This window comes from Paroedura picta, chromosome 7 (assembly GCF_049243985.1).
Source record: "Paroedura picta isolate Pp20150507F chromosome 7, Ppicta_v3.0, whole genome shotgun sequence".
NCBI lineage: Eukaryota > Metazoa > Chordata > Lepidosauria > Squamata > Gekkonidae > Paroedura > Paroedura picta.
The window spans coordinates 85425943-85446197 of record NC_135375.1 but is presented as its reverse complement, the minus strand read 5'-3'; the positions used below and the strand labels follow the sequence as shown (position 1 = coordinate 85446197).

General features: G+C 43.2%; 1 long non-coding RNA gene across 1 annotated transcript; it reads right to left on the bottom strand.

Annotated features, from left to right (window-relative positions):
• Positions 1 to 610: 610 nt before the first annotated feature.
• Positions 611 to 19882, bottom strand: LOC143841839 (uncharacterized). The gene is made up of 2 exons (XR_013232889.1): positions 19732 to 19882; positions 611 to 896 (listed from the first exon to the last, which is right to left on the bottom strand). It is a non-coding gene; the product is annotated as an uncharacterized LOC143841839 (long non-coding RNA).
• Between the last annotated feature and the right edge of the window lie 373 nt (positions 19883 to 20255).

Here is a 20255-nt window from a genome sequence, read left to right as displayed (position 1 = left end):
AATTAGGAAAAAGTGTTTGGGGCTCTGTAAGTTGGTGGTTACAGATCCTGTAGGACAGGGGTAGTCAGCCTGTGGTCCTCCAGATGTTCATGGACTACAATTCCCATGAGCCCTGCCATTGTTTGCTGGCAGGGGCTCATGGGAATTGTAGTCCATGAACATCTGGAAGACCACAGGCTGACTACCCCTGCTGTAGGAAACTGAATTGTTAGGCACTTCAATGTGATCGGAATCTGAAGATGAATGTCATTCAAAGCAAGAGCTATAATCCAGGTAACTAGTCATTTGACTTAAGAAGCTAAAAATAAAGAAGTAGTAATTGAACCTACTTTTGTCTCTGAGCTTCAATCAAACTCATAATTTGAATTCTGTTATTTGCATATACAAACTGTTTGTACTTTGATTCATATTTCTGAAATGGCTCCCAGCCATTTAAACCAAACAGCTTGGTGGGTCTGTCCATCAGCTGTTAGGTTTAAATGGCCATGAGCCATTTAATGTGTCTGTTTGGAAGCAAAGTGGACTGGAGAAACGGCTCACATCCATTTAACTCTTCCCAGTCTAACCCCCCTTCAGATTCCGTTCAGAAAAATTCCGATCTGTTTTGGAGTTCTGTTCAAGGTTTAATTCGACAGCTGCTCCAAAGCCCTTACCAAACCAGAAATTTTAGGTTCATGTCTATCCCTAAGGACAACAAGGGTTAATGGCAATTAATTGTTTGGGTTTGGTGCTGCACCAGTGCATTTTCTCCCAGAGGGGAATGGAAGTATCTTCAGATGAATTTTCTTCCAGACAGGAATGGAAGTATCTTCAGATGAATTTTCTCCCAGAGAGGAATGGAAGTATCTTCAGATGAATTTTTTTCATCATTCTTTACACATCTCCTTTGGGACTTCCTGTTCAAAAGACAGTGCAAACACTGTATTAATGAAATGGATAAAAATAGGAAGCCAAAGATAACTCTCTGGCTGCTGTATTTTGCTAACTGAACTGTTTTCAAAGACAACTTCCATGTAGGATGCATTTCACTAATCCAACCTGACTGTGTTCAGCTACTGAGACAAACCATACATGCCATGCACCTCCAAAGGAAGGAGTCAATGTTTTTAGGAGATTACCCGGTTTATCAGGAAGGCATGGGCAATAAATTGTTCACAAAACATGGGAACAACCATGGGAGCAGGAACCCGAAGTTAAAGTTTAGTAACCCTCTGTCATATCTCAAATATTATCTTCCCTGATTTTGCTAGAAGAAGAGGAGGAGGAGTCTTTCTCGAACCAGCGCCAACTCAAAAGTTGCCTTGTTAACTTTGTATCTATCACCATGGATATGAGCCAGTTCTTTTTCTGCAGAGGCTATATTTAAGCAACAAATCGCTTAGCCACAGATGAATACCTATTATTTTGTAAACTCATAGAGAACTTTCAGTGAGATGAATAGTCACTTGCTTTCAAGCATTCAAGGTCTTGCTAGAAATATACTGTATTACAGTGCCACAGGCATAGGTTCAGTGACTTTGCAGCTGCCTAGTTTAAACGTATATCATAATAAGAACTGATTCCTTATTCATTTTGACTTAAGGAGTGCCTCCAGCCCAATACCCAGTAACAGAAACATGCTGACCCTCAAAGTACCCATGGGATATGGTCATGAGATGTCACCGTTAAGACAGGCAATAGGTGCAGACCTGTGGAGGCAACAATAAATGGTGTAGAAACTTAGTTGTGAGAGTTTGACCCCTGCTTAACTGAGGGAACAAGAAGTTGTGTGAACTAATGATCCCTACTAGCTCCATCTAGCAAAACAATTGTAATTGAAATCACTGGAAGCAAAAACAGCACCCTGAGTAGAAGAGTCTGTTAAAAAGACATTTTGATAGAACTGTCCTTAATGTTGCCTGGGCAGTCCGTGCCCTGTGAAAACCCTAGACTAGGGGTAGTCAACCTGTGGTCCTCCAGATGTCCATGGACTACAATTCCCATGAGCCCCTGCCAGCATTTGCTGGCAGGGGCTCATGGGAATTGTAGTCCATGGACATCTAGAGGACCACAGGTTGACTACCCCTGCCCTAGACTATGCTGGATGACGTAACATTTTGTAGCTACTTTTCATAGCAAACTTTACAAATCCCTTAACGTGGGGCATGTTTGGTCCCCTCCCGGCCACCTTGCCACAGAGACGAGGTGTGTGCTCGGGCCTGCCTTGGCCTGGCCACCAATGGTGGCTGCAGCAAAAAAAAGAGAATGCTGAAAAATCAGTGTTCCCTTGTTCCATTGGAGGCATTAAAGCAAGCCAGGGCTGGGAGGGGGCCAGGCTGGTGGTAACATCATGTGTAAACGTGGAATAACCCCGCCGCCATGCCGCCGCCAGTCTAGCCTTTCCTCCCCATACATTATCGGCCTTAGAGAATTAAGAGTCCTGGGTTACAATCTAACCTCCCTGCCTTGAATTGGGACTGCAGTCAGGCAAGATCTTCTTTGAAGTATTATATGTCTACTGTTAATGCTAGTATGAAGAGCCTCTTGTGGTGCAGAGTGGTAAGGCAGCTGTCTGAAAGCTCTGCCCATGAGGCTGGGAGTTCAATCCCAGCAGCCGGCTCAAGGTTGACTCAGCCTTTCATCCTTCCGAGGTCGGTAAAATGAGTACCCAGCTTGCTGGGGGGTAAACGGTCATGACTGGGGGAGGCACTGGCAAACCACCCCGTATTGAGTCTGCCATGAAAACGCTGGAGGGCGTCACCCCAAGGGTCAGACATGACTCGGTGCTTGCACAGGGGATACCTTTACCTTTACCTTAATGCTAGTATCTTTCCTGGTATGTAGGTGTGACTTAAACTGATATGCTAACTTGGATTGCATGTGCTTGCCAACCCCAGTTGCCATTTCAGAATGGAACAACACTGACTCATGTGGCTGGCAGATGTTATTAACAGCAGGCCCAGAGAAGAACAGACAGGCAAAGCCTTATTGAATATGTGACTTTCTTAAATCAAATTCAGGAACTTGTTTATAGTGTTTGCAAGGTAAAATAAGCTGGCTGAACCAAAGTCGCTCTGCTTCTTCAATATTTTAGATCAAAGCAATGCAGCTATTCAAGTTTGCATCAGTTCCCGATTCTTTGCTGATGTCTAGTCTAGCAAGCAAAATACAAAAAGGCAGGACTGCAAACAACCAATGTTGAAATGGACAGACCCATTTGGTCCCACTTCATTAGCTTTCAAGTGCTAGTTGTTAAGTTTATCACACCTCTATGAATCTGATTGTGAACTGCTTGAGGGAGAGTCCAGTAGTCCAGCAAAAATGCTGCTTGACACCGAATTCTACAGCCATTTCTGAAGGCATTTCTCTCATACAAGTACCTGTTGTTCCGTCTAATACAATTTACAACCCTACTTGTTAATGCAATGCAAACAAAAATGCAATTTACAAACAATTTACAAACCTACTTGCTAGTGTAATGCAAATAAAAATGCCAGTGTAATGCAAATAAAAATTCATCTGGAGGTCTCCTGTTTACTAAATTAATCAGATTATTTTGTTTTGTGATCAGGAGAACTAAAGCAGGTATTCCCCCAAATGAAAGAGAGAAGAAAGAAGGAAAAATCCATGTGTGTAGAAGCTGGGGGCTAGGTTTTCCCAGTATTTACACAAGAGGGAGCAGGAATAATTTCACCCATTTCTTTTGCCCCCTGTTGCTTCTGTCTGATATGAGTTTTTGTGGCCATGCAGGTCCTGTCATCCTTTTTCTATCAGTACAAAAGCTGGTATTGTTAATTTATTATTTATAACATTTATTAGCTTCCTTTCTTCTTTATAGAGCTCAAGATGACTTACAATATGAATAAAGTATGGAGTACATAAAACCAATGTTTTAAAACCAGAGTTAAAAGTGTCTTCAGCTGCCTCATAAAGATCAAAAATAAGAGGGCCAGGTACACCTCCCTAGAGAAGTAATTCCATAATTATGGGGACACCACTGTAATCGTCCTTTCTTGTGTACTTACCAAATGAGTTTCTTTGACTGATGAGACAGTCAAGAAAATCTCTCCCTGTGATCTTAGTTCCCAGCCAGGAATATATGGGAATAGATGGTCTTTCAAATACCCTAATAAGTTTACGCTGGGCTATTGTCACAAACTGCAGTTGATTCAGAATGTGGTACCCTAATTATTGTCAAGGCCAGCTAATGGAAAGACACCTTGTCCAACTGGAGCAAAGTACATTAGTTACCAATTCTCTCCAAATCACAAAATCACAGAATCATAGAGTTGGAAGGGGCTATACAGGCCATCTAGTCCAATCCCCTGCTCAACACTGGATCAGCCCAAAGCATCATAAAGCATCCAATAAAAGTGTGTATCCAACCTTTGCTTGAAGACTGCCAGTGAGGGGAAGCTCACCACCTCCTTAGGCAGCCTATTCCACTGCTGAACTAATTCAAAAATCTGGTTATGACATTTAATGACCTTCACAGCCAGGGACCCATGTACCTTCTCCTGTTTGTCCCAGTACTGTGGTCTTCAAGCTCCCTAACCATTCTCTTTCCTGGGCTTGTTAGATGCAAGACATTTTGATACTGACATCAGGTTAGTAACATTAAAAAAATAAAGATACTATATTCTATAAGAATTCTCCTTTTCTTTTCATACCTGTTCAGTGTCACACAAGCAGTAAGTTAAATGAACAAGGACACCCTGTGCAGCATGCACTTTTCATATTCTTTTTTAACTCACATCTTCCTAGACAGTAGCCTAAATGATCTTGGAAACCTGCCGTGCACATTTAACTATGCCGGTTTCCTTCCCATCTCAATTAATGTATTAGTCTTGCTACATACAAGGACATTTTCTTAACTGGACAGATGTTCCCTGTCTGAATCAGGAAAAGGAAATATTATAGAATCTTCTTTATAAAATAAGAAACAAACAACCAAAAAGGATCTAGTGAGATGGCATGTTATTTGGGAGGCTGGGATATTTAGAATAGGTCTGTGCTAATTTGGGAGGGCTAAAATACTTCCCTGAATATCCTATCTTTGCCCATCTTCTTTTTTTACACTGCGTATTTATTGCCTAGTTAACAGCCACCTCTGAACTAGTTAAATCACCTTTGAAGGTCTCTTGCTTGGAAAACCCTATAGGGCTGCCATAAGTCAGCTGTGCTTGACAGCACTTTGTACCACCTGTTAACAGCTGCTGTGAGGCTGCAACTCCCTAATCAGCAAGCCCAGCCAGTCAGGGATCATGCAATGACTTCAGATGTGACTGTGTGATAGGTATCATCACCTAAGCATTTAGCAAAGAAAGAACTACACATCCTCCCTGTGAACACTGTCACCCTTTCAATGACGGGAAACAGAGCTAACTTTCCCCAGCTGATAAGATTTTTGTGCCCTTTGTTTTGATCTTCAAAAATCTTGCTAAAGGCAGACTCAGGTGTCAATATGTAAATTCCACTTAAGCAAATTGGGTTAGGTAGTTGGAATTTTACTGTATCTTCCAAATGTTCTAGTCCAGGGGTAGTCAAACTGCGGCCCTCCAGATGTCCATGGACTGCAATTCCCAGGAGCCCCTGCCAGCGAATGCTGGCAGGGGCTCCTGGGAATTGTAGTCCATGGACATCTAGAGGGCTGCAGTTTGACTACCCCTGTATCTAGTCCAAGCAACAGCAGCACTTTACTTACAGTCATTTTGACCAGTACCATAAATGATGGGATATCAAAACAAGTAAAATGTTGATCAAAAACACAAGGTAAAATGTTAAGAATCATAAAATCACAGCTTAGATAATGATCTATATAAAGTTAATAAACATATGACTAGTATAAAATATGCAAAAGAACTTATTTTCCTATGAAAGTTTTGCATAATTTAATAGCGGCAGCACAGATTTTGGCAGCACATAGGGTGGTTTGCGGGTTCTCATCATTTAAACATTTTATTTTCTTTTGCTGCTATGCCTGAGTACCTCTCTAATATAATCTGTATTGTATTGTCATGTAACATATCATATATGGGGCAGTGAAATAGAAAATGTTCCCTTGTTTCAGCCTGATTTCTGGAGCAGGGGCATAGTTTCTGAGGGAGGGTTGTTTTTTGTTTTTAATATATCAGCCCTTTAGTACTGCCATGGACAAGGCTGAGCATCTGGCAAGAGTGAAAGCTCTTCTCTGTGTATTGTTCCCAAAGTTATATAGATAGGTGGCTGGAGCTGTTACACATTTCTTCCTATCAGAGACTAAAAAACAGAGCTGTCAGAGCTCTTTCAGCTTCATCTACCTTGCAGGGTGTCTGGTGTGGGAAGAGGGAGAGAAGGAGAAGACAATTGTAAGTAAATTTGAGACTCTATCTGGGGTATAAAAACAAAGTTTTCCTTTTCTTCTAATCACAGAAGTTTCTTTGTCTCACCCTTTACCCTTGCTGCTGCTTGCCTAACCAATTCCATTAAGAGCACTGACTTTTAATCTGGTGAGCGGGGTTTGATTCCCTGGTCCTCCACATGCAGCCAGCTGGGTGACCTTGGGCTGGCCACAGCATGATAAAACTGTTCTGACTGAGTAATAATATCAGGGCTCTCTCAGACTCATCTACCTTACAGGATGTCTGTTGTGGGCAGAGGAAAGGGAAGGCGAATATAAGCCACTTTGAGACTCCACCAGATCAGAGCTAGTTCTGTGTTAGTTGTAAGATTCACATAATAGAGCCCTCATGCACATGCAACACCGCCCCCCCCCACTTTGCTGGTGCTTAGAGCCCCACAATGTACCATTGTCATCTTTCCCCCTGTTCCTTCTCTTTTCAAGCTCATTTACCTCCCAGAAGCCTCCCAAGAAAAGGGATGCTGGCCCACAAGCAACCACCAGCCTCCCCATCCCTTCATCTTCCCACAGGTAGCATGTCTTCAACAAGGGCCAGAGCCTTCTTGGTCCTGGCCCCCACCTGGTGGAATGAGCTCTCTGAGGAGATCAGAGCCCTGCCCGAACTTCCACAGTTCCGCAGGGCCTGCAAGAGGGAGCTCTTCCACCAGGCTTTCACTTGAGGCTGACTGACATAGAACAGCTGCTGAACCCCCAGACTAAAAGAACCAACCCCCAATGTTACTGTTAATTGTTATTTATAATGTGGTTTATGTTACATAATGTTTATGAAAGTTTATGTTACATACTGTTGGTACTATACATCGTTCCATGTAATGTGTATTATATAATGTTCAATGTAAACTGCCCAGAGTTGCAAAGAAATAGCCGGTAAAGAAATCTAAATAAATAAACAAACAAACAAACAAGTCACAAATCTAAAAGCCTTCACCTGTAAATTGTGTGGGGGGGGGGGAAGATAAAAGGTAGTCCTCATTTTCCCCAACCCATTGAAGCCTTCCCTTTCAACCCCTCATTGAGGGGGAAAGAGACGCTCCCCGCCAAGGACTCCCTCGTTCACTTGGAAGGGACAAGGGTTGCCTCCTTTGGTGGCTCCACCCTGCCCCCTTTCAAAATGCAAATTTCCCTCATCATAGAGCCACAGCAAAACTTTCCCTGAAGGCCCACCTGCCTTTCCTTCCTTGCTCACACCCACAGTTGCAGCCCGTCAGATAGACCTTAGGGGGGGGGGTTGCTCTGGAGAACTGCCAGTACAACACCCCCCCACACACACACACACCCTCACAGCCCCAGAAGGTTTCCCAGCGACTCACCACAATAGGATCTTGGGGAGACAGAGGGATGCATGTCACAATATCCTTTCTCTCCTCCCCCCTCCAAGAGTTATTGGTACATCCCACTCCTCCCCCCCCCTTTCTCCTTTCCCATTTGCTGTAGCCAAAAGAAAAGGAGGGGGGAAACAGTGCTTCTTACTCTGGAGTTCTTTCACTTAAAACTTCTTTCTTTGGATTCACTTTTGTTACTCATCATGATTGATTTGCCTTTCCTTTCCCATCATTTTTCTTCTTCACCGTTCCTTCCCATCTCCTTTATTGGCTCTTTTACATTCTTACTGATTGGCCCTGGATACTATCTATCTATCTATCTATCTATCTATCTATCTATCTATCTATCTATCTATCTATCTATCTATCTATCTATCTATCTATCTATCTATCTATCTATCTATCTATCTATCTACCTACCTACCTACCTACCTACCTACCTACCTACCTACCTACCTACCTACCTACCTACCTACCTACCTACATCTATTTATTTGATTTATATACTGCTCCTTCCTACGAAGTAGGCTTGGAGCAGTTTACAATAAAGAATGAATGCAAGTAAAATCAATACCTCTTCCCCCCCATTTAGTAGACACCCTCCTGCAGGCTAATCAGACTAGAGGATCTAAAACAAGGGGGAAGCCAAGGTGAAGGAGAGAGGCCCATATCATTTCCATACAGCCCTAGTAATCCCCATCGCCCCCCCCCAGCTCATCCTTGTTAAAAATTGAGACTTTTCTTGATGTGTCATGCATTTTCCAGGAAGCACCTGGCCCTAGGGGTGACCCAGTGCTGCTGGATGGTGTGTAGCTCTGCTCTTAACACTATTCTGTACAAAACTTCACATTTCCTAATTAACTGGGAGGGTATTATACTTGTCCAAGGCAAGACAAAGCTATTAAGGGGGGCATGCTCTGTGAAAACAGCAATGGAGCGTGGGGCAGAGCAGCCAAAGATTGGGGTGAGGGAAGGGATGGTCAGACCACAGAGCCCCAGTGACCCAGAGAATACCTCTTCATTCCACCACTATCCAAGCAGGGTTGCTCAGTCGGGGCACCCCACTTAAGTGTAGACCTGCCATCCCAACCAAACAAGCGGTGTGGTCATGCTAGGCATCATGTGAGTTTTGCTCTCCAGCAGAGTATGTGGCATGTGCCCAGTACAAGTCCTGCACAGTGTGCGGGAAGAATCTCAGGTCTTCCTGTGCCTTCCATTATGTCTTGCTCAGGGCATGAGCCCTGGCTTCCACCACATGAATTCGCTACTGCCAAGCTGCTGTAGAATTAGAAATCCTCTTTTGCCTAAGACATTAAAAACAAGCTCCAGCAGCAAATTCTGTACTGTGGGTTTACTTTATTTTACTCACAGTTCATCTGTGAGATATAACACAGTGTGACAGCAGATCCAATCAAGTACGTGGAGAATGCCTCTGAGTGTTTCTATGACTAGGTTCCAGACAGCACGTTGGGACACAATAGGTTGAGGAGGGGGGAAAAAGCTCCCATGACCTCAAGCTATACACAGCCCTAACCTTAATGTTTGCCCATTAACTGCCACTTTAAAATAGGTCATTCTGTCAGGTCTTTTCCTGGGCTGTCAATGAATGCAGGTGGAAATAACTATCTCTAAGAGAAGCTGCTTGTCACGTGTTCTGTATTTGCTTTCTGCCAGATGAAGTGTGCCCAGAACAGAAATTCATACAGAAGCACAGCAGATGGATCCCACTAAAGGTGGTCAATTCTTCCTTTTACAAACACCAGTATCAAACCAAAGAAAAAAGAATGTCTTAGCTATTCGAAGATAGTGGGGAAAACTCATAAGTTACATGGAAGTTAGTTTCCATGGGTCCTACTCCCAGGAAAGTATTCTTCGATTGCAGCTGTGGGACATAAATGCTTGTGTATCTCAGAGTCCTTTTCTGTCCCGTTAAATGAGACTTACTGGTTCAAAAATAAGCTGCAACCCACACAGGCAGGAACTATCAAAAAGAAATCCATTATGTAACATAAATATACCAAACTCTGTTGCATCTCTACTTTTGTACTATTAATCGTTGAGTGAACATTAATCTGTATATATGCAATTTATTTGCTTTTATTTTTGAATTATTGTACATTTTTCATTAGATGCAAATTAGATTTAATTGCAGCCCACTCTATCAACTGCTATAAATGCGAGCAGATTAATCAGCCAGTTTGATCTTGCATTCTCAGACATGAGCTATCGCAGTTTTAAAATACACAATAAGCAATGAAAACAAATATATATTGCAAATATACACTGTCCACACATGCACCAATAGGATGGATGAGTAGCCCAGAGTCACTCAGTAAGGTTGGATCTCCACCAGATTTGTTTAATTTTTCCCATGTTTGAATGCTGCTTGCAACATTAATTTTACACCAAAGCCGAGCATCCCATATTGGATTGATGATTTATTTGCAATTTAGGTTTAGAAATTTACACTTAGAAGTCTTTTTGTGCAGGGGCAGCAGTCACCATGGTGGCAGCTACTCAGTGTGTGATCACAATTTTCTGGCTTGAATGATTTACATAGGCTCAGCTTGAGACTCAGCTGTATGGTAGGCTCTTTACAAGAAGAAGAGGAAGATTTGGTTCTTATATGCCCCTTTTCTCTACCAGAAAGGTGTGGGGGGGTAGGGGTTGGGGAAGGGAAGATAACACCAAACAGCTGAGCTTTTTGCTCTTTTCCTTGGTTGAAAGCAATGGAGGATGAGAGCACATTCTTTGGGGAGCCATACATTGGAACCCTTAAATACAGTCATCACTCCACTTGAAAGACCGGTAAAGGAGAGTCCTCTGGTGATGCCCTGTAAGTTTTCTGTCTCTAGCTTGCATAGGGTCTGTATTATAAACTCCTGAACCTGCATCTGTCATTTCCTCAGAAAGCACCTCCTGGAGTTTCCTTCTTTGAAGGGCAATAACTCAGACCCCATATATCCAATCCTCACCAAACGTGGAGGGCAGGTCGAAGAGCCTCAGCTGGAAAAGATCCTCAGGAAATTTGGTGTCTCTAAAATGCCAGGGGGCATTCTATCACATCATGAATTTCACAAACTGAACCGGTTTATCTAGCATCAAAACGTTTGTGATCGTCCATGGCACACCACAAACTGAACTGTGTTTTCCCTGTTTGACCCTACCCTATTGGAGAGAGAAGAGCCTCTTGTGGCGCAAAGTGGTAAGACAGCAGACATGCAGTCTGAAAGCTCTGCCCATGAGGCTGGGAGTTCAATCCCAGCAGCCGGCTCAAGGTTGACTCAGCCTTCCATCCTTCCGAGGTCGGTAAAATGAGTACCCAGCTTGCTGGGGGGTAAACGGTAATGACTGGGGAAGGCACTGGCAAACCACCCCGTATTGAGTCTGCCATGAAAACGCTAGAGGGTGTCACCCCAAGGGTCAGACATGACCCGGTGCTTGCACAGGGGATACCTTTACCTTTACCTTTATTGGAGAGAGGGGAAACCAGAGGAGATCTGTGGCCTTCGGTGTCATCAAAATACTTTAATCCCATTGGACTCATAGCATTAAGATATGTTTCTGATTGGTTTCATTGCTAGTGGAAATACCTTGCATCAAAAAAAAGAGGGAAGTACAAAATACGTATACGTGTGTTGTTTCTTCAGCTATTTATTATTTTGTCATTTCCATTCTTTTCTAGTTCATTTACAATGTAGGTTTTCAGTTCTTTGTTCAGATCGCTAGGGCTTAAAAAAAAAGTTTATTCATTTTGTGTTGGTCAAAATTAGTACTTGCATGGTAGACCACGAAAGAATACTGGGGCTGATACATAGAGGAAGAGTACTAAGGTCTTATCTTGAAAACCTCATGGTCCTGCAGTTACCCAGAGTTGATTGCAATACTAAAAGTAGTCCGGAGATATAGACAGAGATAGAGAGATAAAAGCAAAGAAAAAGTAATGATATATATTTCTAATGGGAAAAAATTAATACAAATCAAGCAGAAATGGTTTTCATTGTGTGTGTCCTGCTTTGGTGTAATGCAGGGGTGAGGGTATTCAGTATTGAAACTCTGCCAAATGAAGGAAGATGAAAGTATCCATAAAAGGCAGAATGAGGATAATCACTTGGGAATAGGTGGGTATCTCACTATTGATTAGCCCAAGTATTTGGCATAATTTGGCTTGCTAATTTGCTTATATTTGCTAATATGCATTTTGGAAATTTTTAAGCAGAGGCTGGATAGCCATCTGATGGAGAGGCTGATTCTGTGATGGTTCAAGGGGGTGGCAGGTTACAGTGGAAGAGTGATAGGGTTGTGAGTATCCTGCATAGTGCAGGGGGTTGGACTAGATGACTCAGGAGGTCCCTTCCAACTCTATGATTTATGATTCTACGATTCTATGCAGTTAAGAGTGAGGAAAGCTCTATTTGATATTTCAGGGGCCAGTCACTTTGTGTCTCCTTAACGTTTCTCTTAAGGGGTTTCTGAAAAATGAATACACATCCTTGGGAAAGGGTGGGATACCTCTCTGATTGTTATATGAAATAAAATACTTTCTGGTGTACTTCACCATCATAAGATAATTTATGTTGCATGTCCAATGACTAGGGTGCTGTTCAAAATTCTGTAGGCAGAATTCTTCATGCAGAATGGCAGATGATAAAAAGTGGTGTTTGTACAAGTTTCAAAGGAATCCTATCCCAGGCCAGCAGATTAAAATGTTGCTGTGAAGAATACCTTTCTATAAATGCGAAGTCTCTATGGGGAAAAAGTCAGATTTTCTCTGTAACTGTCTGTGACAGCTAAAACCTGATTAGATTTTCTAAGGTCATTTCCAGAGCTAATGAAAGCTGTTAGGCTGAGTGCATTAGACTGGTTGCAGAGGATCCGATTAACTGGAGTGGAAGCCTGGGGCTCGTGTTTTTCAGGCTTTTCTCCAGAACATGTGTTAATGAAAGCACAGAAGTACTTGGCTTATAACAATCAACAAGTCATGTATATTCGTGAAAAGAACATGAAAAGTAAATTGAAAGCCCAAACAAGTTATACAGTTTTGGCCAGATATATATATATATATATATATATATATATGCAATGCTTAAACAATACAGATACAAATATTGTTTTTTGTGGGAAGATTGGTGAAGTGCAAAGTAAAATGCCCTTACCCAGCAGCAAACCAAATAGCTGCAATGTGGGCCTACTTAAGAAACAGAGTTGGATGGTTCTCCCACTGGCCACTGGCAGGGGTGGGGGCTCAGGTTGCCAGATCAAGGTTGGGAAACTCCTGAAGATTTAGTGATGGAGCCTGGGGAGGACAGGGGCTCCAGCAGGGTACAATGTCATAGTCTCCACCCTCCCACGCATCCATTTTCTCCAGGGGAACTAGTCTCTGTAGTTGTAAATTCAGAAGATCCTATGATGCCCCCTGGAGATTGATGATATTAACCAGGGGTAGTCAAACTGCGGCCCTCCAGATGTCCATGGACTACAATTCTAGGAATTGTAGTCCATGGACATCTGGAGGGCCGCAGTTTGACTACCCCTGGTGTTAACTATTGAGTCGAGTCCAACTCTTTGCGATCTTATGGTTCAACTGTCACTATATTTTTCAATCTTGCACCACTACTTTTAGTTGTGAAATGCTCTGGATGATATCTGTCTTGAGGAGGGGTAGTCAAACTGCGGCCCTTCAGATGTCCATGGACTACAATTCCTAGAAGCCCCTGCCAGCAAATGGACATCTGGAGGGCCGCAGTTTGACTACCCCTGGTCTTGATGGTATCTAACCACCACATTCTTTGTCAGCCTGGTTTCCTTTTTCCACTGACCAATCCTAGCATCATTGCTTTCTCCATTAAGTTGGATCACATGATATGGCCAAAGTAAGTGAGGTGGAGTTTTGTGATGTTACCTACCAGTGATATTTCAGTCTAGCATCCCTATTAAGAAAGGTTTGGCAACGTTGGCTCCACTACTGAAAAAGCTCAGGACCATAAAGCAGAATAGTTCTGAAAGATCTTGGTAATAGAAACCTATGAAAATGGAATTCCTTCTTGTGTACGTTGGGCATATAGAGCAGGGGTCTCCAATGTGGTGCCTGTGGACACAAGAACTTGCCATCCCCTTTTCTGGTTTCTGCCAAGTGTTTTTGGAAAGCGGATGGGGCCGGGGGGGGGGTCTAATTGGCCGCTGGAGACCTCGTTGGCTGTGCAGTTTTTTGAAAATGTTGCTTCAGCAGCAGCTGCCACCACAACATGAGGATGTTCACTTCATAATTACTGTACATATGCAAGAAAATTGCAAGAAAATATTTTTTTAAAAATTCTTAGAAGATATTGTTACACAGAGCTTCTGCCTGAAATACTGAAGAGTTGTTATTAGCATTATGGATAACCTCATTCCCCGTCATTTTGTGGTTGGCTCTACCTCCTGCGGCAGCTTTTTTGCCACTGTGTCCACCACCCTGGGTCACAATTCCAGGGCAGATTTAAAGGTTTCAACCAAGAAACAAAAAAGAAGAGCTGGCTTTTATACCCCACCTTTCACTACCCAAAGGAGTCTCAAAGCAGCTTTCAATTGCCTTCCCTTCCTCTCCCTTCAACAGACACCCTGTGAGGTAGGTGGGGCTGAGAGAGCTCTGGCCGGGCTGCTCTGTGAGAAGAGCACCGTGACTATCCCAAGATCACCTTTCTGGCTGCATGTAGAAGAGTGGGGAATCAAACTCACCTCACCAGATAAGAAGTCATCATTCTTAAGCACTACACCAACATTGATTTGCTGGAGGCCTATGAGTGTCCACAGATGAAAAGGAAAGGTGATCTGGAAACTAGAATGGAGAACATTAGGGCAGGGGTAGTCTACCTGTGGTCCTCCAGATGTCCATGGACTACAATTCCCATGAGCCCCTGCCAGAAAACAGTCATGGGAATTGTAGTGCATGAACATCGGGAGGACTACAGGTTGACTACCCCTTCATTAGGAGACATCAGGCTGTTCCCACAGTTCCATGCAGACTCATTGCTATTGAACAGGTAACATTCAGCATAGTTGCCTAGACCATAAATGCACTATCCATTCAGCGACAGCAGAAAGCTACAGGTTAAGGCTTAGGCTTTGTGGGGCCTCAAAATACAAAAAAAACAAAAAACACCACCCCATAGCTGAAGATCATTCAACATTTTTATAATGGTATGGGACATCCTAACCTTGGCCCACTTTAGGGTCTCAGCATATCTTATTCTGCCCCTGATCTGCACAGTCCCATGGTACTTAGGGTCTTCCATTGGCAGCCCTCTGACTCCGGCTGCTGCTTGATATGGTGGCAGGGGAAGGGGATGGCATTGTGGAAATGCTGCACTGTTCCTTGCAAAGCAAACCCAGGAGTGACATCATTGCATCAGAGAAACTCTGTAGTTTTGCGGGCAAAACCCACAGCACTGTGCCCAGCAATGCCGTTGCTACTGGATTCACCCTCAAAGTGGCATCGCAACAATCTTGCTGCAATGCCCACCCCCATGGCCCCACCACTGTCTCCTGCTGGGTGTCAGACACTGGCTAGGAGCTCTCTCAGTAGCCCTGCTGTCTTTGTTTACTTCTGACCCCCTCTAATTAAAGGACTCATTCAGCAGCTCTCAGCATCAGAAGCTAATCATCCTCTGGTGAACTGCTCATATGAATGTCTAAGTTCAAAGTTAGGTTTCAGACTTGTTCACTAGATGGACAGTTCCTTTGATTTCATGAACAGCTCCATTAAAGAAGGGTATCATAATAATCCAGACACAGATCTGCCAAAGCACAGCTAGCGGTAAGAGTTAAATAAGTAGGTGAAGAGTCCCCCAGTGAATCTTTGTGGTAGATGACGCCAGGCATATTACACTCCAGTGCACATTGCACTCCCTCCCACCCCAGAGTACCTGCCTTGTGCTTATTAGCATATCAGAATGCCTCTTTGAGAAAGATAAAGAAGTTTGTAAAAATGACACACCGAAAAGGTCAGGTACATCCGAGCTCCAATCGTGCTTCCCTGTTGTGTGTTTCTGCAGCAACGCCACCTGATCTCCCCCCACAAAAAGGCAGGCATTGCCATGATTTAATCATCCTTGTCTCAAGCAGCACATCAGATAGAAGGTGTTGGAAGAGAGCATTCAAGCTTATCATGCGTAACAACCAACCTGCAGCCAATCTGCCAGAAATTAAGGCCAAAGAAAAGCCAGGAGAAAATCATCCCATTTCGATTACTTAAAGCTGATAGAGCGGAGACAAAATTGTTTTCATATTCTCACTTATAAAGATAAAAAATAAAGGGTGGTGTTTTTTTTTCTCCTTGGATAGGAGGAGCCCTTTCGGGGGATGAAAACACCATGTGCTTTTGCAAGCATCTGTCTGAAGCCAGCCATGATCCAAGTCAATTTTTATGGACAAGATACTTGGCTATGATGTTTGCCATTATCTTAAGGATTTACACAGGTTCCAAAATTGTATACAAATCTGAGATGCTCCCAGCATTAGATTCATTGCTGTTTTGTCAGTAAAGCCCCCTAAATGTTGCCAAAATTTTTGGGTTTTTATTTCCTGGCAAGATTTTATGTACCATGGAATTTTCAGCTCTTCTGTTCTTTCCAAAGAAAGTTTAATTGATCCGATTTGAAATCGCAGCCCAATATCTCCTTATTAAGCTCTTCTTGAACAAACACAGATTTTATTTTTTATTCAGGAAGTCATTACTTTCCCTTGCTGAAAAATGCCAATAATAAAAAAAATGAATGTTTAACACTAAACAAGATTTTAGAATTGCTTTCATGAATGGCTCTAACAGTACGGTGCCTTTTGAGGCTAAATTGGTTACAAATTGAATAGTCATAAATCCTTTCTTAAAACAAATAGCAGCGGGAACCAAGCAGTATTTCAATGGAGGGCTTCTCAGAGGCTGAACCCATGCATTAAGAACATTTCAGAATTGTGCTGTAGCTGAAGAGGGAACTGACTGAAGTAGACTCACTTTCTGGGATGTCCTTAAAGGTTTTAAATGAAGAAATGGTTTCTCAGATTTTCTTCATCTAGGGTTTAGACTCCTATGGCTTGGGTAGAATGAATAGGGTTTACTTCCCTGGGAGGCTAAAATTTTGGGAGGCCCCATTTGAAAGAGTCAGGGGGAGGGAGCAGGGAAGGTGCAAATCCTCACTTCCCCCAAAATCATTCCACTACTGCAAGCATGCCTCACTGCCCAACCAATACCAGCAGCCTGTGTGTGCTCAGGGGGTCCCAACAGTGGGAGTCCATACTCTGGCCACTCACTCTTCCCATCACTCCACTTTCCCTTCATTCTCTGATAGGATGTCTCTTAAAGACTCATCTGTCCAAATCTCAGGTTGCCAGCTCCAGGTCTGGAGCCTTGGGAGAGTGAGGTTTCAAGAGGAAAGCAACCTCAACAAGGCATAATGTCATGCAGCCCACCCTCCAAAGCAGCCTTTTTCTTCTGGGGAAATTAGCCCTGTCATCTGGAGCAGTGATCCCCAACCTCCGGTCCGGTACTGGGCCGCTCCCCAGCTGCTGCCTCGGGGGCTGCCTTGGTGCTCTCCAGCAGCTGCCATGGCTGGGGCTCCCCCTCGGCATGGCACTGCGCAGTTGCTGCTGGCAGTGCCCCCCAGCAGGCAACAGGAATTCAGGGGCACCGACAGGAAAGCAAGTTGAGCAGGGGCTCAGGTGGTGGTGACGTCCCTTGGCAAAAGACTACCCCCCCCCCCGGGCCTCAGTAAAATTGTCAAGCGTTGACCGGTCCCTGGTGATAAAAAGGTTGGGAACCACTGATCTGGGGGGCAGTTGTAACTCTGGGTGATCTCCAGTCCCCACCCAGAGGATGCTAACCCTATCCAATAGCTAACCCAATTCTGAGGTTGGCTAGCCGTGGAACAGACCTGCCCTCATTGGCTGTAAGCTTCCTGTGGAAAATGGCAAGTCTGTCTCATGGCAGAGAACACTCTCTTCTAAATATGGACACCCAGAATCATGAATAGTGTGGTGAGCTGGCAGGGCTAAGAGAATAAGGTGTGATCCAGGAGGCCTCCAGTTCACCTTGACACCTCTGCCATAAAACGATTAGGTGGCTTTAGACAAGGAATTCACACCTCTCTTCCCCTCTCCTAGTCTTCAATATGGAGAAAATAATTCCAGGCTGTCTTAACAGAGCTGTTGAGGGATCATGTGTTTTATAATATTTATACTTCTCTTTTCCACTCCACATTTGGCTCCTAACAACAACTGAAATTCTAGAAAAAGGCACAACCTTATTAGGGATATGTGAGTGTGTGAATAGTATTCATTTTTTGCTTCTGACATTTTATGATACAGTGAAGGCTTTAGGCTCTTCAGAGCAGAAGGAGCTGAAAATGGACTGGCTGATGGTAAAGATGAGCAAATGGAGTGCTTTGAACGCTAAAAGTGGCCATATTATTATTTCTTCCTCTGCAGGGCTTGTCCCTGTGGTTTTGCCTTAATGCAATATCATCCTAAACATTTACAATAATAAGGCCTTTTGAATTCAAAAGAACTTAATAATAAATGTGTATATGTATGTGTGTGTTATGTATGTGGGCAATCTATGCCAGCAGACTGTATACAAACGAAAGTTCAAAGGCTTCATGAATGTAGCCAATCACAGACTCTAAAAATGGACCAATGAAGTTCTTTGACAGGCAACCCAAAGGGTATATAAGTTCATGTGTGCCTGTTTGGTGTTTTGAGTTGGAGTCAGGTTGAATAAAAGGGCTGCTTTTGAAGAACTGAGTGAATGTTACTGAACCCATAGACGCTTCACACAGAATTTGAGAATTAAGGAAAGAATATTGTTGTTTTTTTAATGGCAGATATCTCCATTTGGGGAATTGCCTACAGGATAGAGGCAGTCTATAGAAATCTGTGAGAGGGAGAGCAATTGAATTTGAATAGTTAGACTAGGATTAGGGAGAAGTTCAAATCTTCATTTGTTCCTGAAACTCCTCAGGGGAGATGACCTTGAGGAGACTCTTTCATCCCCATGTTTCTTATTCAATACACTGTAAGGATAAAGAGCAGACTATGTATAGTGCCTTGAGTAAGAAAGGCACAATAAAAATATGTTATATGGAATCACTATAATTGGGATAGTTGCTGCTAAATGTTGCCAATAACACAGAAGCTCAAAATTTGCTATTCCATAAGAGTAGAATAAGAATGCAAAATTACACACAAGCTTGCCAAAATCCACTGAATCCAGTATATATTCCTCTGGGAAGTGCTTTAGTTTCTCCCACCTCAGAGCAATGAGTATTTTGTACTGTCACTATGTATCCTCAAAACATTTATCTAATCCCACTAATATTTTAATACCCATTTTTTGCCTGAGGATGTCTGTGTTGACCACAGTTTAAAGATGACATACCCCATGAAGCAACACACAAATGAATGAAAAGGCATCTGTGAAAACACTGAAAGATTAGTGAATTGGCTCTAGCCATTGTTTTCACTCCATCTCATCTACCTCCACTGTTTAGTCCAGCCCCTCTTGCACAAGTCTTTTTGTCTATGCTGGTCCCATGATTCCAAGCAGTCTTTTAGTGGTCAAAAGGGTTTCTTCCCTTTTTCACCAGCATAAAAACTAGTTTGTTGGATCCAACCTGTTGAAAACTTATTTGGCATCAAGTTGAATGTTCTGTCAATCATCTCAGTGATGTGCTCATGTCCTTTACAAATTATGGTTTAATAATTTGCCAGCTTGGTGTAGTGGCTAGGTGCATGGACTTCTAATTTGGCAAACAGGATTTGATTCCACCCTCTTCCTCCACATGCAGCCAGCTGGGTGACCTTGGGCTTGCCGCAGCACTGATAAATCTGAACAAGCAGTAATATCAGAACTCTCTCAGCCTCACGCCCTTCACAGGGTGTCTGTTGTGGGGAGAGGAAAGGTGAATGTAAGCCACTTTGAGACTATTTCTGGTAGAGAACAGTAGCATATAAAAAAACAACTCTTCTTATTTAATGACTTCCAAAATGTCCTATCATTACCAGCCTTGTTCAGGACTTCCAGACTGAAGGCTATGACTTCCTTTATTGAGGCAATTCAACACGTTGGGTCTTCCTTGTGTTCTCACAGCAATGACATTCAGAATAGCAGTCCATGTACAGCTGGTGTCATTCATTGCTTGGCCCAGTACCGCATGTCCATTCAGAACTTGCAGGATTGACATACAGTTCCCATGTGGCAGTGCAAGAATGCATCAGTATGTTCTGATCCACATCACAATCAACACAGTTCACTCCACAGGCAAAAGAGGGAAGGGATGGAGCTGCAACTCTTTACCATCTTTTCCATGATATAGACAAAATAAGGATGTATCCCTTTTTGAGAGCCAGTTTGGTGTGGTGGTTAATAGTGGCATCTTCTATTCTGGAGAGCCAGAACTTATCCCCATCTCCTCCACATGAGACCAGCGGGTTGATCTTGGGCCCATCACAGTTCTCTCAGAACATTCTCAGCTACACCTACATCACCGGGTGTCTGTTTTGGGGAGAGGAAGGGTAGGCAATTG